Source organism: Panthera leo, chromosome C1 (genome assembly GCF_018350215.1).
Source record: "Panthera leo isolate Ple1 chromosome C1, P.leo_Ple1_pat1.1, whole genome shotgun sequence".
Taxonomy (NCBI): Eukaryota; Metazoa; Chordata; class Mammalia; order Carnivora; family Felidae; genus Panthera; species Panthera leo.
In genome coordinates, this window is record NC_056686.1 from 95,969,566 (window position 1) to 95,994,210 (window position 24,645).

The 24,645-nt window shown below is 43.7% G+C and overlaps 1 protein-coding gene across 2 annotated transcripts in view; it reads left to right on the top strand.

Annotated features, from left to right (window-relative positions):
• LRIG2 (leucine rich repeats and immunoglobulin like domains 2) overlaps nt 1-24,645 on the top strand; it is a 163,437-nt gene that overhangs the window by 46,360 nt on the left and 92,432 nt on the right. The window lies entirely within an intron of this gene.

Here is a 24,645-nt window from a genome sequence, read left to right on the forward strand (position 1 = left end):
CTACTGTCCTGTCATTTCAAAAAAGGAAATAGCCACAGGGCTCCTGGCTGGCTCAGTTGGAAGAGCGTGTTGCTCTTGATGTGTGGGTGGTGAATTTGAACCCCGCATGGGGTGTAGAGAGTACTCAAGTAAATAAAAACTTTAAAAAAAAGAAAGAAAGAAATAGCCTGCGTGGTATGGCCCCTAATTACCTGGATAATCTCATTCTTGCACTCACCTCCTGTTTACTGTTCCAGCCACATCAGCTTTTTCTCCTTCCTCTAGAATGCCAAGTTTATTGCTGCCTCATGCATTTTTCACATGTGGTTTTCAGATTTTCTCTGTAGCACTCCCCACACTTTGCCGATCTAAATTCTATTCATCCTTCAGGGCTCTGATTACATGCTGCCTCCTCACAGAGGATTTCTCTAGCATCACCCTCTCCTGCAATGAGGCCAGTTCCTCTAATTATGTGCTCACATAAATCCCTATGTTTTCTTTCATAGCACTTATCACAAGTTGTAATTATGCCATAATTTTTGTTATCATTTGTCTTCCTCAGTTCCACAAGGGGCAGGAACATACCTGTTTTGTTTTCTGCTTCATCCCGAGTGCCTTGCACAGTAACCAGGACCAGTAAATAGGTGCACAATAAATATTTTTTCAGTCAATGAACTTGCCCTTAGTGGATCCATATTGGTTCCTAGAGTCAATTCCTTTAAGTGCTCATAAAACACCTTTAAAAAATTTTTTTTAAGTTTATTTATTTACTTTGAGAGAGAGAATGAGCATGAGCTGCAGAGCGGTAGAGAAAGGGGGAGAGAAAAAAATCCCAAGCAGGTTCCACATTGTCATTGTGGAGCCTGATGTGAGGCTCAAACCCATAAACCCGTGAGATCACAACCTGAGCCAAAATCCAGAGTCGGACACTCAACCAACTGAGCCATGCAGGCACCCCCTCTTTTTAAAAAAAAATTTTTTTAACACCTTTTAATAATTCACACCAAAATCTCCCAGGGGTCGCTGAAGATTTTCAGACTATAATTTTTAGGATCTCATTTTTTTACACACACACAAAAACCACTTTTTTTCTTTTTAAGATTTTATTTCCAAACAATCCCTACATCCAATGTGGGGCTCAAGCCCACAACCCCAAAATCAAGAATGGCATGCTCCACTGACTAAGCCAGCCAGGCACCCCTGCCAAAAACACTTTTTGAGTGAAGAAGTAGTACCAAATATTTATAATGAAAAGAGTAATACTCTTGAGGTAGGCAGCTACTTCAAACTAAACAGGTTTGACCAATCTTCTATCTTTAAAAGAAGATCTTATTCACCCTTGAAAATCAATACATCTCACCTTCTGACATTTTTCCCACTGTCAAAATAATTTTTATATTTTCATTCGTGGTTTATAATCACACTGGCCTTACAGTATTTGGGACTAGAAATCTTGCTTTGTTAAAAGTGACAGAATACTTCATATTATTTCACCTCTGTGGAATTTCAAATTTCTTACCTAATGTTTGTTCTTCCCCTTCCAGCATGAAAATTATCTTTCTTTATTTTCATTGAGTTATAATTCACATACCATAAAATTCACCTTTAAAAAAAAGTGTCTTAAAGACGATAGAAAGAAAACCAGACCTTACCTGGTTTATCAGCAGACATTCTACTGTTTTCTAGAAGCCAAAGCCAAAGTAAGCAGGGAGGGCAATAGTGAAAGCAGAATTAGATGTGGATTTATTCTTTATACAGTTTGGAGTGTTATGCTACCCAGGTCTAATTTAAGAGACTTTTGTGCTCTAGGCATTTGTAGTATTCTTTGCAGTATCCTATATACATAGAGGAGATCCTGTGTAGTATCCTATATACATATTAAAATATATAATGACATCCAGGGCCACCTGGGTGGTTCAGTTGGTTAAGCATCTGACTTCGGCTCAGGTCATGATCTCGCAGTTTGTGCGTTCGAGCCCCACATCAGGCTGTGTGCTCAGAGCCTGGAGCTGCCTCGGTTTCTGTGTCTCCATCTCTCTCTGCCCCTCTCCCACTGGGGGTCTGTCTCTCTCTCTCTCTCTCTCTCTCTCAAAAATAAACACTTAAAAAAATTTAAATATATATATAATGACCTCCCAAATCAAATATCAAAATACGCTGTAAAATGTTGACAGAATTTTGTATAATTTTTCTTTTGAAATTTATTAAGCTATGAGCAAGTAACATTTAAGTTTTTTTTTTTAACATTTTTTATTTATTTTTGAGACAGAGAGAGAGACAGAGCATGAACAGGGGAGGGACAGAGAGAGAGGGAGACACAGAATCGGAAGCAGGCTCCAGGCTCTGAGCCATCAGCCCAGAGCCCGACGCGGGGCTCGAACCCACGGACTGTGAGATCGTGACCTGAGCTGAAGTCGGCCGCTCAACCGACTGAGCCACCCAGGCGCCCCATGAGCAAGTAACATTTAATGTACGTTTGGTTATCATTTCTCAAAAACTGTTATATAATTTTGTGAACTTGTGCAGAATGAAGTAAAATTTACTTTCAAATACTTGTTAATATACAGTGTTATGTTAGTTTCAGTTGTGAATTTAATGAGTCAACACTTGCATGCAACACTCAGTGGTCATCACAACAAGTGCACTCCTTAATCCCCATCCCCTACTTCACTCATCTCCCTACCCACCCACCCCCTCTGCTAACCCTCATTTGTTCTCTATAGTTAAGAATCTGTTTCTTGGTTTATCTCTGTCTGTCTTTAACCTTCAAATACTTTTCAAATGTAATAAACTTCTTTTGAATATCAACTACATAAGCAATGAACTTCACATGTTGCATGTGTAGACATTTAACTGTTTTATTTATTTCCAAAAAAACTGTGCACAAACATAACTTTTTTTTAGATGGTAGTTATTTTTTATTTCAATACTAATAAATAAATGTTAAAAAAATTAAAAAAAAAGGGGGAGCGCCTGGGTGGCTCAGTCGGTTGAGCATCCCACTTCAGCTCAGGTCATGATCTCACGGTTTGTGAGTTCAAGCCCGGCATCAGGCTCTGTGCTGATGACTCAGAGCCTGGAGCCTGCTTCAGATTCTGTGTCTCCCTCTCTCTGCCCCTCCCCTGCTCACACTCTGTCTCTCTCTGTCTTTCAATTATAAATAAACGTTAAAAAAAAAATTTTTTTAGATGGTAGTTATTTTTTAAATTACATGGTAAACAAATCACTCAATCCAGGAAAGTATAAAGTAAAATCTTTTTTCATATCAGCTATTCCCTTTTTTTAGAGTCTACAAGTAGTAGCTGTTGAATGTATCTTGTATGTCCTCCCAGAAAATTTGCATACCTATCCCAGCATGAGATATATTTATAAACATACAAAAATAGTATTGCATTATAGATATTGTTATACACCATGCTATTTTCACTTGACAGTTACTATGGGAGTTTTTTCAGATGCATAGATTTATCTCATTGTTTTCAAATGTTGCATAACATTCCACAAGATGAACTACAATGTATTGAGCTAGTGCCTTATAAACATAACTTTTAAAAAATGTTTATTTTTTTAAGGGTAGTGGCATTGTGGGTGACTTTTTCTGCCTTTTATGTAGAACTGTGTTAATGTTGCTATACTGATCATGAAATTAAAATTTTTTTAACTTATTGAAAAAAAAAAGACCCATCCTTTAGAGTGTGATTTGCAGTAACAAATTGAGTAAGAGACTCTGGATGCCAGTCAAGACTGAGAAGGGACATTTGAATCCACCTATTCCAGAGTAGATAATGACCCCTAATTACATTCTCAATAGAGACCAAAACTGAATTATTGGAAGTTAAGAGCTGAAAATAAATGTGAGTGCAGATAATTTGTCACAGGAGTTTGGCAAAGAAGGGTAGAAACAGGACAGAACCTTTAGCGGCAGAGTTGGGCAAAGCTTTTGTTCTGAATTGGAAAAACACAGACAAGAGAGGTATAAGCTCTGGGTCTTGACTATTTCAATTGCAAGTCTAAGTCTGAAGAAGACCTGATTAATAGTGGAAAGTTGATAGCATGCAAAGAGAGCTTCTACCCCCCACCCCCCACCCCTTTTTGTTGTTGTTGTTTTACTTTGAAAAATGGAGAAGACTCTTAAAATAGAGAACAAACTGAGGGCTGCTGGAAAGGAGGTGGGGCAGGGGTGGAATAGGTTAAGTTGATGATGGATATTAAGGACAGCACTTGTGTTGAGCACTAGGTGTTATATGTAAGTGATGAATCTGTAAATTCTTCTCCTGAAGCTAACATTATACTATATGTTAACTAACTAGAATTTAAATTAAAAAATTGAAACAAAAAAAAAGGGGAGCAGAGGGTAAGGGTCTTCATAAATTATGCTCTTGGGAGGTCAGGGTCAGGGCACTGGGAAGGGGAGGAAGCTTTTGATTATACATTCCTCACATTTCACCCATAAGCAAAATCTCGTTTGTGTCCAGCTGGCTCTTCTAGAAAATGTGGGGCTGTTGGAAGAATGTATCACATTTAAAATCCTAAAATTAGATCTGCCTTAGTGAGGGCCCCTTAAGGCTTCCTCAGTTGAGTATATGTTTTGAGGATGAGAATGGGGAGAACAAAATCATCAGAGAAAATAATTATTGGGTTGATGAACAGAAAGCCCATTAGGCAAAATTACTGAGTTTGACCATTTCCCTTTTCCTGTGTAGTTCTGGAGGTAATATCCCCATATTTGCTTAAAATTTTTCTTTTAAGTTTCATTTATTTATTTTGAGAGAGAGAGAGAGAGCACATGAGCAGGGGAGGGGCAGAGAGAGAGAGAGAATCCCAAGCTGCACTGGCAGTGCAGAGCCCAATGAGGGGCTTGAACTGTGAGATCATGACCTGAGCCGAAGTCTCAGGTCACCGACTGAGCCACCCAGGCGCCCCTCCCCATCTATGCTTCAGTGCAAAGTGGGTGATGGGTATTAAGGACACTCACGGGGGCGAATTTCCTACTAGTTTGAAGGGGAAAGTGATACCCGGCTGATGGAGATATATTTCAGACAAGGCATCGGATCTTTCCACACTTATCATCACACCATATGAACAGTTTTCTCTTCTACTACCTAGAACCCTCTGTGTTTAGGCTGAATCAAGGTCTCTGGAGACCCTGTGGTGGTCAAGCTGGCTTGGGGGAATTAGAGGTGGGAGGATGACTTTTCTATCTATTATTATTTTGCATCTTTTGAAAATTGTATTGTGAACATGTATCATTTCATTTGAAAAGCTTAAGTTGTTTTAAAGACTTGATTGAGACTGAGAAGGAAAACTGAAGTCTCTGTTGTCTGGTCAGTATAGCCTCCTGGATTTACTGTAGTAAATCTGTACTTGGATTTACAAGTAGTTTCATATAACCTACTTGTTCATCTGATTCACGACTTTGTTGTGTGATCTTTTAGTTTAAGAACCTCTTCCTGAGAACCACACCCCCAACCTGGGTTATCTAATAGAATCTAAACAGGTCAATTTCTGTGTGACATCTCATTTTCTTCCACCCCACTTTTTGTTTGCCATCAGCAAACAAAACATCTTTTTAAGCACAGACGATCTACCTCAAGTTTGAGATCAGGATTACAGGCAGGTGCCAGCCTTGCTATTTACTAGCTATGTGACCTTCTGCAGGGCACAGAAAATGCTCTGGGATTCGGTTTCCTTGTGTGGGGCTGTGGAAGGTGCACCCACTAGATCAGGGGTCAGAGCGGGTGGGTTCAACTTCTGGGTCTGCCACTTGGTTGCTGTGTGACCTCAGATATGCTGCCTGGCCTGTGAGCTTTGGTTTCTATGAAATGGGTGCAACTCTTATTTTTGGGAGTAAGGGAGGTTGTGAAAGAGATCAGGGATACGAGGTGGCTGACAAGCGGCTGACGTCTGAGACACAGGGGCTCTCAAGACATATTAGCATCTTTTTCTTCCTCTTCACTTCCTTCTCTCTGTTTTTGTTGCTGTTGTTGTTTCCTTGTTTGTGTTGCTTTGTAAAACCGGCCTGTTATCCAGATCCCCAGCCTCTCATCGTGTTTTATAAACTGCAAAGCAGAAAGCAGAATATGTGGTTGTTTTGGCACCAGGCAGACAGAAACGGGGCCCCAGGCTGTGAATTTCTCTGACCTCTCTAAACTGTGCTTGAATTCCAGAGGAGAGCTCTGTTTTTCTAGGTGGAAGTTAGGTAAACTTTTCTGGGAGCTTGCCCCAGGCAACAAGCTGGGGGCTGGGGACTACCTTCCTGAAGTCCTTCCCATCATTAGCAGAAGAGACTCAGCAGGGTGGGGCCACCTGGGTGCTGGCTCACTGCCTCCAGGTGAGAAGCTGCTCAGGCTTTCGAATTTCTTTTTCTTTCTTTCTTTCTTTCTTTCTTTCTTTCTTTCTTTCTTTTCTTTCTTTCTTTCTTTCTTTCTAATTTTTTTTTAAGTTTGTTTTTGAGAGAGAGAGACAGACAGAGACAGAGAGACAGAGTGTGAGCAGCGGAGGGGCACAGAGACAGGGAGGCACAGAATCTGAAACAGGCTCCAGGCTCTGAGCTGTCAGCAAAGAGTCTGATGTGGGGCTCGAACTTACTTACGAACTGGGAGGTCATGACCTGCCCCGAAATAACCGACTGAGCCACCCAGGCGCCCCTGAAGCGCTTTTTTTTAATGAGAGTAATCTTTACACCCAACTCAAAGTCTCAAACTCACGACCCCAAGATCAAGAGTCACATGCTCTACTCACTGAGCCAGCCAGATGCCCCTAATAGTGCATTATTAAAAACCTATTCACATACAGAAGACAGATAAGGATGATGATGTTAATAATGCTAATAATAGTAATAATAAACCACACCTGCTGTTCACTATGTATACTGTGCTCTGGGGGAAGTCAGAATGCCTTCAGCCCAGTACTTGATTATAAAAGATGTTATTGCAGGGGCTCCTAGGTGGCTCAGTCGGTTAAGTGTCTGACTTTTGATTTCAGCTCAGGTCATGATCTCACAGTTTGTGAGATCAGGCCCCATGTCGGCCCCATGTTAGGCTCTGCACTGACAGCACAGAACCTGCTTGGGATTCTCTCTCTTTCTCTTTCTCTCTCTGGACCTTTCCCCCTTATTCACTAGCTCACTCTCTCTCTCTCAAAATAAATAAACTTAAAAAAAAAAGATGTTATTGCATTTGTATCTCCTCTGAGATTTTACTCCTACAAGCTCATCTAGGTAGGTATAAAATAGAATAAAAGTTCTAAGCCAGACACACTAAGAGAAGGGAAGAGAGAGGACAGTTATTCTAAAAATTGGCAATTTTGTCATTTTAACTAGTTTGGACATGAGCCAGGGGTACAAGTGGAAGTTCAGAAAAGTCATTAAGACGCTTGGCTCTGCCACTTAGTGGATTTGTAGTCTTTATTAAATAAGCAACTCTCCCTGGGTCTCAATTTCCCTGTCTCAAGGTGAGGAAAATCGGTGAAATCCTATCTAACACTTCCTAGCTCTAAGTTTCCTAGGCCAGAGGCTTACACGCTGAAATTCTTTGAAATTCTTCTGTGTCAACTCTGTCCTCTTCTGTGGACAAAGAGGGAGGAGAGAAGCCTTCCCAGTTCTGATAGAGCAGCTAACACATGCCAGGCATTGCGTGAGGGATCTTGTGTACATTAATGTATACATTAACTCATGGGACAGCAGAGCTGTCTTAATTTGACTAGTGATCTTAAGAAGGGGGTGGGCACACACACGAGTGGTATCACGAGGTTCTCTTATTTATGTATTATTAAGAACACAAGGAAATAGGTAATCGACAGAAATGGATAGATGGAAGTATCTATGCATATAAAATCACTCTAAATGGTTTATACAGACATAAATTACATATATATGTGTGGCACATAATTGAAATTTTACATTAGGAATGTAAAAGTAAAGAAAAGAAAGAGTTGTTATCCTGGACACTGGAAGTAAGAACATCGCAGTTAACCTACCAAATAGATACTTTACTTTGGGGGGAATTGAGAGCTCATAATATGCTTAAACAAAGTATAAATCACAGGTGGGCTATTTCTCAATCCATTATTTCCTTTCTTCCCTGGCTAAAAAAAATTACGCATGCAATTCACTAAATCATTCTCATTGTGAAAGAGTCCAGCCATACAGAGCCAAGAGCCCTGGGGCGTTCACACTGCCCTCCTCCCAGCCCCAGCTGCGCTGACCTCTCACCAGAGGTAACCACAATGATCATTTTGGTGTGTGTTCTGGCCACTTTCAAATTACAGTTTCATTATTGCTATCCTTAAGTTGTTGCCTTAAGGAAAAAGAGCCTGGAAAGAATAAGGGGAAAGTGGGATTCAGTAACCTACAAAATATTTTAGGCAGGACACTTTGCAAAATGCAGCGGGCAGAAGTGGAAGTGGAGCCGTGTGTGGTTTCCAGGGCAGGGCTTCGGGCCACGTCCACCTTGGTAAATACCGCTGGTTGGCTCTGGCTCTGGCCTGCCTGCCAGACAGCCAAACACAGGAAACCTGACAAATCCTCACATCCTTCACTTCTTTATTTTTATTCTTTATACTCATCAGTCTCCTGTACCCCGATAACGGCTGGGCGTGGCAGTTTCTCTTACACACAGTAGCAAGGACCTACTTTCTCTCCTTCTCTTTCCTTGCTGAAGGACAATGTCAAGGGCATGTCTAGGCCAGGTCAGAGAATGTTACATCAGAGATACTGCTGCTATATTTACCTCCACTTGTCTTTCAAGCAAAGCAATTTGTATGATGAGAAACAGTAGAGACGGGCTGTCCTGGTTATCTTCAGAGAAGGAAAACGTTGAATTTTAAAGCCGTGTATGATTTTATGTTGCAGTACATTTCTCCATTTCTCGGGGAGCAAAATTTCTTTTCCTCTTTCTTTTTGCCTTTTTAAAATTCTCTTTGAGGACGGAGTTAAAGAGACATTACTTCACCCCAGACCTAGAGACCAACAGTTGCTAGTCACGGTTTAATCCATTCCAGGCTGTCACCGTAGCCTTGAGACAAGAGAGACTAAACAGAATGACAAGCAAAATCATCACTGGGTTTGTTTTGCTGTGGACGTTTCCATATTGGCCTCTGTCGCCCTCACACCCCCAACCCCCTCTGGACCAATTATTTTTATTCTCCAGGCCTCAATTTCCTGCTCAGTAAAATAGGAAGAATCAATTCTGTTTCCCTTGGAGGAGCGTTGTTAGGAGAATAAATATGAAGAGAGTCTTGAGGGGGAAGGAAGGTTATTCAGCTCTGATCCAATTCAGCAATCCCTTCTTGAGTACATATTAAGTGTCAGCAGAGGGGACCATCCAGTCAGACATCTCACCTATGCTTAAGCAGTCAACAATATGATAACTGGTAGAAAACAAGATTTACAGAGAACCTTCCATCCCCCAAGTTTCAGAGGAGGGAGTGCTGGGGGAATTGGGAGAGGATTAGAGGAAGCTTCTAAGGGAGGAGTGGCGTTTGAGATGGGAGAGAACCAGAGGACATTCCTGAGAGAGAATAAAGAATAAAAGGAAGGGAGAGCCTGGGTGGCTCAGTCCGTGGAGCATGGGACTCTTGATCTAGGGGTTGAAAGTCTGAGCCCCATGTTGGGTGTAGACATTACTGAAAAATAAAGGTCTTTAGAGAGGAGGAGGAGGAAGAGGAGGAGGAGGAGAAGGAAGAAAGGTGCAGAGGAGCCAGAGCTCAGGATGAGCTCAGGGGACAATGAGTACCACAATCTGGCACATGACAGGGAGCACAGGTGATAAGGTGGGTTCACACTGGAGAGGCTACAAAGTCTGTGCTTAATTCCGCAGGTGTCACCAGCATTTAGGTGAAGAGTGACATGATTGACCTAGTACTTTAGGGCGATTACTATAGCAGCTGGTGGGGCGGGTGGCGGCGGGGGGGGGGGGGGGGGGGGGGGGGGGGGGGGGGGGGGGGGGGGGGGGGGGGGGGGGGGGGGGGGGGGGGGAGGGGACAGCTTGGAGGGATAAAAGGAGCTTCAGTGAGGTGAGGACACAGTACTGCAAAGCTTTCCTTGACCAGTTACCCACCATGAACCTCTGAGTCCACTGCTGTTAAAGGAAGGATTTCCCTCCTAGCACTTGCACATTCAACATTTATCCTTACCTGAGTCTGGTTTTGATGGGTCTCTCTCTTTTCCAAGCATGACTCCTGGCTCCCCATCAGACAGTCAGCTTCCTGTAAACAGGACCTTTATTTGTCCTTCACCCTCCTCTTTGTGCCAAGGCCCTCTATGCCATAGCCAGCTGTAGTCATCACTTAGGGCGAAAAGATTGCTGCTTAGCCTTCGGACCCAGACTACACTTTCCTTCTGCTTTTGTTCCAAGAGTTTTCCAACATCAGCCAAAATATCCAATGAGCTCAGGGCTTGAAAAGGAAATAGTCAGTAGGCAGATGGGGGAGGAGGAGATGTCCTGTGGCATAACAGAAGACCAATTTGGGTTATAGTCCTTTGAAAAAAATGTAAGGCAGCATTTCTTAACGGTTATTATAGTGTGAGGCACCTTGCACTCCAAACACGTTATGGCATTGCATCCAGTTGGCAATCCGATGAGATGGTTGCTATTATTTTACAGATGAGAAAACTGATGTACAAAGTTCAACAATTTGGTCAATAACTCCTAACAAGTGACAGAGTCAGGATTTGAACAGTGTCTCTCTGCTGTCAAAGTCCATTACCTTAACCACTGTGGTCTATTGCTTCTTTTGCATTATGGACCTAGATATCCAGGTTAATGTATCTTCAGCCTTTCAACCCATACCCTTCTTCTCCAGCACAATGGCAGTGTTGCTTGAATGTTTTACTAAAGAGTTGATCCATTCGGATTAAGACTGTGTTAGTGGAGATTAAGTTGCAAAGCCCTAACCTTTCACCACTCTACAGCTTTCAGGGGGGATCTCAGTGCTTCAAAAGATTTCAACCTGCCAGACAAATATCCTTTATTGATTAATTCAATTTCCCAACTCAGGCCGACTACACCGAGTTGATGGGACACCAGAAAAAACAAAGGAATCTGAGTAGCCTAAAAAGAATTGACAATTTCTCTTTAGACTCCTTTGAAATGGAGACAACAGCTCTCAGACTCCCTTTGGAGCCTCCAAGGTAGTAGTGTGGGGGCAGGGGTGGGGGATTGGGTTGGGGGAGGTAGTAAAAGTCCTGGACCCCTGTTGGAAAATGCTGCTCTGACCTTTTATGGTAGAATGCATTCTAGAGAGCTCTGTTTGATGGTAAGAGAAGAGAGCAGGACACCTAAGTAATGAGGGAGAGAAGGGAGGGTGAGAGAGACAGAAGTTGAGACAGAGAGGGTCAGAAAGCCCCGTTCCGGTTATTCTCCTGCCTTAAGATAATGCTTCTAGCTTTTAGCTAGTTAGCTAAATTAGAGCCTGCTTTGGTTCAGTTGGGAAGGCAGTATTAGGACAAAAAGATCTTGGATTGTAAAGAGAGGCACATTTGGACTTCAATTATTGCTTTTTCTCACTACCTTGCCTAACTTCTGAATCTCATGGAACAAAACAGTTACTTTTTAGGATGGTTATATATGAGATAGGATTTTTTTTTTTTTTTTAAATCCTGGTATTAACAGGCATTGAATAAAGGTCACTTAGTGAAAGTCTTGAGAACCACCATTTGGTACTGATCTAAGAGGTTTCAGAATCAGACAACTTGCATAATTCAGGCTTTCTTATGAATTTCAAGCTGTCATCACTAAAAAGTAATGGTTGAAATAAACTAGAAAGACATCAGACATTTTTAGTAGATGATAGTGGTCAGCCAAACAGAAGAGCAAGACCTTAACAGATTTGCTGATCCTCAGGAAGACAATATGTTGAAGAAGCCACAAAATTGTCAGAATTTTTCATTGAGCTTTTCTAACACCGTCTGGATCAGTTTTAGACTGATAATTGATTATTTTCAACATGAAGATCACCGAGGACGTACTAAGTGGGGTTGTTTCAAGTTAGATCTTGAGACATAATTTTTGTTTATTCCTGTATGTAGAGTCCTCATTCCAACATCTGCTGGGTTGGAGGCTTGATATTTCAAGGGTCTAGTTTTAGCTCCCTAGCTTCTTCCTGACTTTCCTGTTTTGTTTTATTTTGTTGCCTGAGGCCAGATGCTGAACCTTAGTGGCAGGCAGAGTCCTATCTAAACAAATGGCCCTATCTCACAATCTCTCCAGGGAATGCAGGGAGGAAGGGGAGTGGGGAGGCTGTCTTTCTAGCACTACTCCAAGTGCCTCTTAAGCAAGGCTATGAATGGGGAGTAGGGAGGGGGCTGGTTTGTTTTTTTTTAAGCATCCCCAAGTAGTGACAACATTTGCATATTCAGTGGATATTCTTAACGGATTTCTGAATTCAAATAATTTTTTGGGGGGGTTAATGTTTATTTGTTTTTGAGAGAGAGAGAGAGAGAGAGAACATGACAAGGAAGGGGCAAAGAGAGAGGGAGACACAGAATCTGAAGCAGTCTCCAGGCTCTGCGCTGTCAGCACAGAGCCCGATGTGGGGCTTGAACTCACGAACTGTGAGATCATGACCTGAGCCAAAGTCGGACACTCAACTGACTGAACAATCCAGGTGCCCCTGAATTCAAATAATTTCAAAAAGTGTAACAAAATAAAATTCAAAGAATGAGCAGAGTAGGTGTGTGCTATCTCTCTTCCCCGCCCCACGAGAGCTCTGTCCCTTCAGAAACTGGTTTGGGCAGGTAGGGCTCGATGGATACCTTTCTCTCTCCAGTCCAGCTGTATTCAGAGACAGGAGTTGAAAATCAGTGTATATTTAGCAGATTTCCCCCAAGTTAGGAGCGCTACACATCAATGTTATGAAACACCAAGACCGTCCCCTGGTCCAGCAGGATTTCTGCCGGAGACCTCCTTCCCTATGTCTTCACCTGGTTGGAGTCAACTCAGCCATCCCCTTCTCAGGGCAGACCTTTCTAGTCACTTCTTTCTTCATCAGTCTGGGTTAAATACAGGCTTAAACTTCCTTCTCATAAAGCCTTAACCTCTGTGTGGCATTATAATGGGCTGCTTACAAATTTATTGCTTTGCCAGAGTGTGTTTCCCAAGAGAATTTTTTTCACCCTGTCTATAGAAAGTAGCACAAGACCCGGTAAATAATAGGTATATAATATTGGTTTGCTCATGGAAGGGGGGAAGGAAGGGAGGAGGGGGGGAGGGATGGAGGAAGGGAGGAAGGAAGGTCAAGGAAATCCCATCCATCCCCCTCTTCACTCCCCTACCCCACTTCTCCCCCAGCCCCCACCACCTGCCCAGCTCTGTCAGATGAGAGGACCAGTCTACCCAGCTACTAGCAGGGAGCAGCAGTAGAGGTCTTTGAGCATTAAAAAAAAAAATAAATAAATAAATAAAAAGCAAATGCATTTTGGGTTCCTAATTCACCCAAGTTTCTCCATTTGCTAGGTCTCAGTGTTCTGGCATCAAATAACTGAGCATGGCAGAGAGCCCACACAAAAATAGGCAAGACGTTTATGCACCAACATAGCATTTAAAACAAAAAAAAATTTTTTTTTAAGTAGGCTCCACACCCAGCATGGAACCCAATGCAGGGCTTGAACTCATGACCCTGAGATCAAGACCTGAGCCGAGATCAAGAGTCCGATGCTCAACCCCCTGAGCCACCCAGGTGCCCCCAAGATAGCATATTTTTAAAATTATCCCTTTCCAATCAAAGGTGTTGTTCTGAGTGGAATCTAACTCCTTGCAGGAAAAGTTGGGAGTGCTAGCCCTGGTTTTGACGCTGGTGGTGTGACCTGGGGCCTTTCCTTTTGTTTTAATTTGCTCATCTGTAAAATGAGTCTGGGTTTAAGAATGAATTGTGAGTCATTAATAGCCTGTGTTAATTTAGCCAGTGACACCTGGCATTTTAACATTGAAACCATTGAATAGTTGTGGTAAAGCAAGGGCTGTTTCCTGAAACTTGGTTTGGTTGTACTCTATGTGCACAGGTACTAGGTCAGGATATAAAATGCACTTCTTACCGTGTTGCCACGGTCCAAATGTTCAAAGAATTGGGTTGGATGGCAAATGAGGCCCTTCCAATGTTAACATGTGTGGATGTGGCAGGACTGCAGTGAAGTCACCTAAAACACAAGGGAAAGAGGGACTGGCAAGAGTGAAAGAGAGATCAGTTGGAATAGTGGGGAACCATTGGCCAACTGTAGAACAGGATGAGCTGACAGAAGAGCACCTGAAAGGTACAAAATAGAAATCCTTCAGGGAAGTGTGAGTTTGGCTCTTCCCCACCTTCCTTCCCGACCTTAAATCTCTGACCTGTCTGTTGCCTTTATTTCTGTTAGCTGGGAAGAACATTGGCACAGATTTTTATGAGCCGTTCCCTCCAGCCCCACCCTTACTCTTCTCCTCTGGTTATAGATAATTCCTCTGTGCCCCTCCCCCTGACCCCATCCCGGTTTGCCCACAAATATGCACAGGCGCTGGGCCTAATTTGCTGGGTGTCTTGCTCTCACCTCTTTCTGTTCATCTTTGGTGGTCTTGCCACACGTACCCTACACACTCCTGGAGCCAAGAAGTGTGTGTTGGAATGTGGGGTCTAGGAGGTGTAGATAAAGGGGTGGAATGTTTCTCTTGGAGGAATCTTCCCAAGGAGGCAGGATCCTCTGCCCCTTCTCTTCCCCCCCCTCCCCCCCAGCTCATGCTCTCTCTCTCTCTCAAGAATAAATAAACATTTTTAAAAAATTCTGTTTTCATTCCAAACATTGTGTCAATTTACATGAAAAAAAGGTATAGGACTTTATTATTATTATGTTTTAGTCAAAGGAGATCATGAGCTTTAAAATTTGGAGAATGGAGGCTCAACAGAGTCAGCAGCAGTAGCAACAGTACCTCCACCAACTCTAGTCACCTGTCTTGGTTTCAAGGTGGCCTGGCGGGCCAGCACAGAGAACACAGGTGGAAATGCTTTTTTGGAACCCTGCTGCAGGGTGACTGATGAGAAAGGTTTGGGCCTCAAAGCTGGGACAATCTGATTTCTTTCTTTCTTTCTTTCTTTCTTTCTTTCTTTCTTTCTTTCTTTCTTTCTTTTTTTTTTTTAGAGATCTTTTTTACAAGTGTATTTATTTTTGAGAGAGAGAGAGAAAACAGAGCACACGAGGAAGGGAGGGGCAGAGAGAGAGAGAGGAGAGAGAGAGAGAGAGAGAGAGAGAGAGAGAATTCCAAGCAGGCTGCACACTGTCAGTGCAGAGTCTGATGTGTGGCTCTAATTCACAAACCATGAGATCATGACCTGAGATAAAACCAAGAGTTGGAGGCTTAACCGACACCCAGGGGCCCCAGGGACAATCTGATTTCTAAAGTCCCTTTTAGTTATCAGATTCTTAAAATCTAAGATTTGTATGATTTAATGAACAAATGAGAAGTGATAGAAGATTTTAGCAGTTAACTACTCTTCTGTTATGGGAGGAGGGGCACAGCCTGAAGACATGGAGACATAAGACCTCAATGTGTAAGCCTAGCCCCCCTACTCTGGTTACAGATGCTTCTGGGCGGGCAGAAATCCATGAAAGAATAGACTGTCCTCAAGGCCCGTGTTGGGAAAAGATGTTATGAACCGTGCCTCTAGATTCTTAGATGAGCTCTGAGTCACTGCCAGAAAATAGAGGCCAGTAGGCTAAATGCTACCTTTCTAAGGTTCTAGTCCTTTGCAACTGACCTATCAAATGACCTTTGACATCTGGCTTGACCTCTGTTTCTCATTCTTCCTTTTCTGTTAAGTGAGTATTCAGATAAACAACAGTTGCTTCCACTGCCAAGCATTCTTAAGGTAACATACATAAATTAAAAGTAGTGGAAAAAGAAGTAGAAATAGAAGAAGCAGTAAATATCGCTCCCATTTTATAAATTAGAAAACTGAGGTACAGAGGGGTTAAGTACCATACCCAAGGGTATGGCATTTGTGTACGTGACTGAGTCCGCAGCCTCCAGAGGTTATGTGACTGGGAGGTGAGTAACTGGTGTCAGTTGCTGGGAACAGGGGGTGGAAGTTGCTACAAGGGGAAGACAGGTCTGGCCCTGCCCCAGAGGAGTCTCGAAGTGATGCTGAGTCACAGCCCTGCGAGGTCCCCCTCCGGAAATGACATTGGTTGGAGCCGCGGTCCTCTAACATTTTTGCTCCTGTATCTTTTAAAAGAGTTTTGAAAAATCTTGTACCTCCTCGTACATTTAAAGTTGGCATCTAACATTTTTCATCATTAGCTCGAAGAGTTCTAAAAGTTGTAAAATACTGTTGGCCTTTTTTAATATCAATAAAAACTGTGAAATCACTCTTTTAAATGCATCTAAAGGATTCAAATAAATACCAGAGTAATTTGATATTACCCTTGTCGATTTAGCTAATTCATGATGAAACTCTTTAAAATGGAAGTTTTATATTGTTTCTTTCTCTCTTTGAAGTCACATTATCACATTTCGATTCCTCTTCCATGTAATCTTAAAATGATTTAGTGATAAAAACATTTTATTGGTCTTTGATTACACATACTTTTCTGCAACAAAAATACATAAATTGAAATCATTTTAAAAGATATTTCCAGTGACAGAAGGTTCTAATTGTTTGAAAATATATGATTAGTAACATTTATCACAACAACAGGTATTACAAATTTTTATAATTAGTAAACACTGGTTCACTTCTTAAGAAGTGAAATTTTATTGGGAATTTGTCTTATAAGGAGATGGAAAGACTGGGGAGGTATTTATGGTTCCTTGATTAGAATAATTGTGGAATTGTCCCTTTGATGTCCCAGAGGTTCTTATACCTTAGAGCAATGCATCAGCTAGCAGGATTAGAGAACAATGAGCAGTAAACTTTTTTTGTGTGTGAAATGGGAGGAGGGCAATTGAGGAAAAAAAGGTAAGGAAAAGAGGGGCCCCTGGCTGGCTCAGTCAGTAAGTGCAGACAACTCTTGATCTCGGGCTTTTAAGTTCAAACCCCAAGTTGGCTGTAGAGATTACTTACAAATAAAATCTTTAAAGTGTGTTTTTTTTTAATTTTTTGATGTTTATTTATTTTTGAGAGAAAGAGAGAGAGACAGCACAAGCCAGGGAGGGGCAGAGAGAGAGATGGGGAGACACAGAATCCAAAGCAGGCTCATCTCTGAGCTGTCAGCGCAGAGCCCAACACGGGGCTCGAATCCACAAACCATGAGATCATGACCTGAGCCAAAGTCAGATGCGCAACCAACTGAGCCACCCAGGCAAAAAAAAAAAAGAAAAGAAAAATGGCGGTCAAAGGAAATCAGGGCTGCAGATGCCCTCTGAGGCACATCCGTTTAGGGAAGAATATGAATGGAAACTGAAGACCTGCAAATTGATCCCTTTGAAACTGACCAGTGTCCCATACCCTTTGGAAAGTATCTGTGTACCTAAACTACCTGCCTTGTTAACACCCGTGCCCCACACCAGCCTAGCAGAGAAACTGGGTATAGCAGTAACCAAGCAGTATTCTTTATTCTCTATCCACGGGGTTTGCACCACATACAGCCCCTTCAAGGTCTTCCTGAGTCATTCTGGAGCCGTTGGGGTGGCTTTCTTGTGCCCACAAGCTGGTCTTCTTGGTTTTTTCTATGGCTTCTGCCCATTTTGATCTATCTTCTGTGCAACAGAGCTGCTCACCCCTTAGCTGCCAGATCTAGTGTAGACAGTTGCACTTGAGGAAATTAAGCTTCAGACCCCACACCCATAGGCTTCTTCTGGCTCAAACAGTGGCCCTTCAGAGGGAGAAGTGTCCCCACCCTCCCCCAGTGTCTCTCCCTGGGATGAGGGGTCTTGGCAGGGGAAGCACCTCCAGCTGACAGTTCTTAGAGGGTACTTACTATCCTGGTACATATCTCTTACATATTTGTTAGTCTTTCTCTCTAAACTGTGGGCTCCTTGAGAGCTAGGTCCAGCTTTATCAGAGACTATGTGTCCCCAGAGTCTGACATGGGGTGTGGACAGAGTAGGTGCTCAAAGGATGTTTGTTGAATTGAATGTCACGCCATTTAGACAAACTTAGAGGGGGGAGAAAGGACAATAATTTCGGCCTATGCCATAAATGGGGATAAGGCGAGGATAAGCAGTGTCCGTTGATACTTTGTTCTGTTATGTTCTGGTGCATGGACAGAAGTGAGTGGCTCTCTTTCGATCACCCAAAGTGCCTTTGGGTGCTCACCTCTCTTGAGGATAACCAGCTCATCCCACTGAGCCCTGGGATCCAGAGGTTCTAGAGTTTGGAGGGTGCTGAGGAGGGGACAGAGGCCTTTGGACATAAGCTGTTACACACAGCAGGGTTCTGTAGATAGAGTTTCCATCTCCTGCCCAGGGGTGAAGGAGGGGCCTACTGTAATTCTCCTGCCAGTTGGGATGAAAAACAGTCAATGGAGAACCATCTTATCTGAACTCAGCCCCCTCCAAACAATGCTCTGGTTGATACATTCTCTGCTCCTTTTCCAAGGGGAGGGAACAGCAGCAGGCTGATCCATGAGATCTTCTGGCCTAGATTTAGAAGGATCTGGACTTACTATTCTAGGGGAAATTCATCTTATCAGGATTTTATCCAAGCAAGCCCCTGACCCAGATTTATAAACTTATTCACTGCATTTGGTGTACAACAGGGCTACTGAAAACGTGGTCCACCAGTGATAGCATTAAAATAGCTTGGGAGTGTTAAGAATGCGAATTCTTGGGCCCCGCTCCAGACCTACTAAATCAGAACTCCTGGGTGAGGCCCAGGAAACTGTGTTTTAACAATCTCTCAAGGTCGTTTTTATGTATACGAAAGTACACACACATACACACCACACACACAGAGCGCTGCCTCTAGCTCCTGCAGCTGCTAATGCCACTTGGTCGTTTCCCTGTGGTTTTCCCCGGCAGGGCCCTGGGATTTGTTTTTCTCCACTGTGGACCTTGTTCATTTCCTGCTGCTTCCAAGAGGTTGGGAGAGGAAAGAGAGTGAGAATGAAGGCAGGAGGGAGGGGCCAGGGGTTAGCTAAGGCAGTGGAGCTTTCAAGAATGAAAAGGAAAATGCTTAGTGACAATGTTCCTTTGTCAAGAGTTAGCTTTATGTTGATGGAGCTGCAAGTCATTAGCAATCCGGGCACATGGCAGGAGTTGACCCGGTCATTCTCCAGAGCCAGATCGCCCTCTGCTGCCTACCAATAAATGACACTCTGGGACTCGGGAACTGCCAGAGAAAAGAGTCTCTGGGGCTGAGGTGGGAGAGAGGACGTGACTAAGGCCAAGAGGTCACAAAGTCACCACTTTGGGCTAGAAGAATCTTGTTAGGATCTTGTTTGCAGGGAAGGAAAATGTGCCAATTCAGTGGGTGTTTCCAGGATCCATCCAACAGTGGGCTTCTGCCAAGCCCTACACTGGCTCCCATGATTCCAAGCTCCCAGCTTGATTTGGCTCTGCAGACACTCTCCCCCTTCTTCCTCACCCTTCCCTCACCTTGAAAAGAAAGGGTGTTTAAAATCAGAGGAAGACAAAAGAAAGACGGAATTTTTTGCTATGGAGGCATCTAGAGGCAGTTAGTCAAGGCTCAGACTTTTTAAAAAATCTCCTTTTCGGAATCTCTTTGTTTCTTCTGTCTCTAGGTCTCTCTGTCTTTATTCTCTTGCCAGGGAACTCTTACCCCGCAGCTGTGGAGTCAGACCTTCTTTATTGCCCCACTTTATTGCTGTTGGGAATTATGGTTCATGTGGGTCACTGGTGAAGAGAGCAAAGATTTGTTCCCAGAATAAAAGTTCAGGCACAGCAGATGCTCCTGCCAACCGCGGGGCAGTGACCCATTTCCTCCTAGTTCTTGCTTTTGCCCCTTTTCAGCTCTGACTGGGGCTGGCCCCTGGCAGGCAGTCATGCCTGTACCCTCTGTCCTGGGACTTCTGCAGAGTGTAGGACTCCTGCTGGGGAGATACCTTTAGAGCCAGGTCTGGAAAATAACTGCCCCAAAGGGGCTGGGATGGAGTCGAAGAAGGGAGGGGAGGAGAGGGTCAGAGATGGGGGAGATGAAGAGAGAGCGGTAGAGATGAGAGTGGAGGTCAAATTTTTCAGAATGTTCTGGTGTCATGAAATACTCTAGTCTCTTCCCAAAATATCCTCATGTACAGAATAAGTCTATCTGTGATGCCAAGCCCCTCAACCAAAACAGTTGTCTTTAGATAAAAGTTTGGTTGTTTGCTTGGTTTTTTTTTTGGTCTACATGGGACCGAATATCTGGATCTTTAGATAAGCACATTTAGATAATTTTATTTATATGACCGCAGGTATATATGCCTGTTGTGTATTTGTATTACAATCAAAGTTGGATGGTGCCTGGTCGGCTGAGTGTCTAACTTTGGCTCAGGTCATGATCTTGCGGTTCGTGAGTTTGAGCCCCGCATCAGGGCTTGCGACTGTCAGTGCAGAGCCCTCTCCGGTACTCTGACCTCCTCTCCCTCTGAACCTCCTCCGCTCGTGCTCTCTCTTTCAAAAATAAACCTTAAAAAAATCAAAGCACCCTTATAGTTATAAAATAAATAAGACCTGGAGATACAATGTACAGCATAGAGAATATAGTTAATAATAGGTGATAACTTTGTATGATGACAGATGGTAGCTAGATTTATTGTGGTGATCAGTTCCTAATGTATATAAATGTTGAATTACTAAGTTGCACACATGAGACCAATATAATATCATGTCTCAACTACACTTCAATTAAAAAAATTTTTTTTGAAATCAAAGCACCTTTCCACTGCCTTGTGGTTATGATACTTGAAAGACAATTTCATCTCTTGTAACTCATCTACTTGGTAGCCTTCATTGTGAGCAGGGTTGCATCTCTGGAGCCATTTTGTGCCTGGAGTTGGATCAGAACTCCAAGAAGAAGGGCATAATCATAGGTACTTAGGCTGCAAACACAGGCAAGCTAAGGGTTAAGGAGAAGGATGGTATTTAATAGAGGGTGTGATTGTGACAAGGTATGGTGGCAGATGTTAATTAGACTTACTGTAGTGTTCATTTTGCAATATATACAAATATCAAATTGTTATGTTGTATACCTGAAACTAATATAATATTGTATGTTGATTATATCTCAATAAAAGAAAAGAGGGTGTGAGTAGCTACTAATTTGCTGTGCTCAATACAAAATGAAAACAGGGGCTTCTTGATAAAAAGTTATTAAGAATTCCAAGATGGCAACAGCAGATTAATAAGTATGGGGCCCTTGTAAGCACAGGGCCTGTGTGATTGCACATGGCCCATGGAGACAGCTCTGGTAGAGGATCCTGTAGGGAGCATGTGGAAAACAAATTTAAGGAGGAGTGATATGTCTCGTCCAGTTTAAGTTTCCCTCCATTTATGCGATCCTCAAGACATCTGGCAGGCTTTTTTCAACACCCACTTGCTGGTCCTAGCTGTACTTTGGGGAGAGGAGGATAGAGCCTGTGCTCAAGTTGGGGGAGACACAGCTGGGGGAGAGCAGCAGTAGTCTGGGAGGAGTGAATCCCCAGATGGCTTCGGGTGGCCCCAGAGCTGTGGAGAAGCACCAAGTGTGGCATATGTACTTAGGGGGAAAACCTCCAAAGGCCAGGATTATGTTGGCTTTCTTCCACAAACAAACAAAAGGGGAAATCCAATGAGAATCACAATGCTTCTCATATTCCAGAGGAGACAACTTGGAGTCATTGAAATGTGTCTATTGAAGAAATGCGACCTGATTCTGTAGTCTTGGGCTAATGAAGTCTTGGGACACTGGGTTGCATATATAATCAGGCATAACTGGTATGACATGCTTTGTGGCTTGGGGTATAAATATAGTCTTATCTTTCAGGTTTTCATTAATCACTTGAGCCAGCCAACTGTCTTCATTATTTTTCCAAAAAATTATTTTGCCCAATGTGGGGCTTGAACTCACAACCCTGAGATCAAGAGTCACATGCTCTACCTACTAAGCCAGCCAGGTGCACTCTTCTCCCCCCACCCCCCCCTCTCCCCCCACCCCCCCCTCTCCCCCCACCCCCCCCTCTCCCCCCACCCCCCCCCTCTCCCCCCACCCCCCCCTCTCCCCCCCACCCCCCCCCCTCTCCCCCCACCCCCCCCTTCTCCCCCCCCACCCCCCCCTTCTCCCCCCCCACCCCCCCCTCTCCCCCCACCCCCCCCTCTCCCCCCACCCCCCCCTTCTCCCCCCACCCCCCCCCCTTCTCCCCCCCACCCCCCCCCCCTTCTCTCCCCCCACCCCCCCCTTCTCTCCCCCCACCCCCCCCTTCTCTCCCCCCACCCCCCCCTTCTCCCCCCCACCCCCCTTCTCCCCCCACCCCCCCCTTCTCTCCCCCCACCCCCCCCTTCTCCCCCCACCCCCCCTTCTCCCCCCACCCCCCCTTCTCCCCCCACCCCCCCTTCTCCCCCCCTTCTCCCCCCACCCCCCCCCTTCTCCCCCCACCCCTCCCCTTCTCCCCCCACCCCCCCTTCTCCCCCCACCCCTCCCCTTCTCCCCCCACCCCCCCCTTCTCCCCCCACCCCACCCTTCTCCCCCCACCCCCCCACCCTTCTCCCCCCACCCCCCTGCAACTGCCTTTTTTTTTTTATTTTTTTTATTTTTTTTCAACGTTTTTTATTTATTTTTGGGACAGAGAGAGACAGAGCATGAACGGGGGAGGGGCAGAGAGAGAGGGAGACACAGAATCGGAAACAGGCTCCAGGCTCCGAGCCATCAGCCCAGAGCCTGACGCGGGGCTCGAACACACGGACCGCGAGATCGTGACCTGGCTGAAGTCGGACGCTTAACCGACTGCGCCACCCAGGCACCCCCCCCTGCAACTGCCTTTAGTGGCAGGAAGCCCAACATCTCCCTGGAGACCTTACCATTATCCTTGTGAGTTGTTCAAGAACAGGGAGGGGGCTTCTGTAGGTCTGGCCAGGTCCTTGTCTGGGAGGAGGAAACAGCCATAACCAGTAGCTCAGAGAGTGGAGGAAGAGATGATACCGAGTGTTAACCGAGGTTGAGAAAGCAGCTCCACTCAAGTTCTACTTTATTTCCTTCTCCTCCCGGGCAGAATCAGTGCTATATTTGTGCATGAATGACCTAAGGACATCCTTCCTGACTTCTTTCTCAGAATTAGGAAACCCTGCTGAGTATTCAAATCTCACTGTTCATAGTGAGTCATTTTATCCAGTCATTAAAATATCAAGACCTAGGCATCACACTGATGAAATTTAATATTAAGGAAGATAATGAAATATATTTAAATATGTTTAAAATGTGTATTTTAAAATGTGTTTAAAATATGTATTTGAAATGTTTGTTTCTTTTTTTTTCCAAAAGGTATATGCAATAATATTTATTTATTATTTATTTTTATTTTTTAAATTTACATCCAAGTTAGTTAGCATATACTGCCATAATGATTTCAGGAGAAGAATCCAGTGGTTCATCCCCTGCATATGACACCCAGTGCTCATCCCAGCATTTAGCCCATTCCTTAATGCCCCTTGACTATTTAGCCCATCCCCCACCCCAACACCTCCAGCAACCAACCCTGTGTTTGTTCTCTATATTTAAGAGTCTCTTATGTTTTGTCCCTCTCCCTGTTTTTATATTATTTTTGCTCCCCTTCCCCTATGTTCATCTGTTTTGTATCTTAACTTCTACATGTAAGTGAAGTCATATGATATTTGTCTTTTTCTGACTAATTTCACTTATCATAATACCCTCTAGTTCAATCCACGTTGTTGCAAATGGCAAGATTTCATTCTTTATGATTGCCGAGTAATACTCCATTATATATATATACACCACATCTTCTTATTCCATTCATCTGTCGATGGACATTTGGGCTCTTTCCATACTTTGGCTATTGTTGATAGTGCTGTTATAAACATTGGGGTGCATGTGTCCCTTCAAAACAGCACACCTGTATCCTTTGGTTAAATACCTAGTAATGCAATTGCTGGGTCATAGGGTAGTTCTATTTTTAGTTTTTTGAGGAACTCCATACTGTTTTCCAGAGTGGCTGCACCAGTTTGCATTCCCAGCAGCAGTGCAAAAGAGATCCTTTTTCTCCACATCCTGGCCAACATCTGTTGTTGCCTGAGTTGTTAATGTTAGCCATTCTGACAGGTGTAAGGTGGTATCTCATTGTGGTTTTGATTTGTATTTCCCTGAAGATGAGTGATGTTGAGCATTTTTTCACGTGTCTGTTAGCCATCTGGATGTCTTCTTTGGAAAAGTGTCTATTCATGTCTTTTGCCCATGAAATGTTTATTTCTAAGTTTCAATGATTAAAATTGCCATTTAAGACAAGAATTGATTGTTGCTGTTGCTTCCTGCTTAGGGAGGTGATGGAATGCACTTTGATATGGAAATAAATCTCTCTCTTGGTCCTTAGTCCTCCCAGGAGCTATTGAGGAAGGAGAAAGGAAAAGATTTCCAAGTGGCCCTGAGGAGTTGGCTCTGAGAAAAATGCTTGCAGGTTAGAGGAGGTCAGTCTGCAGAGAAGACCTGGGGTTGAGTAGTGGGTGAAGAGGTCAGTTGTTTTGCATAATAGGGTGAATTTCCCAGAGACCAAAGGAAGGGGACGCCTGAAAATTAGATAAACAAGGAGGCTTTCGGGAAGAAATGATGATCAAATTC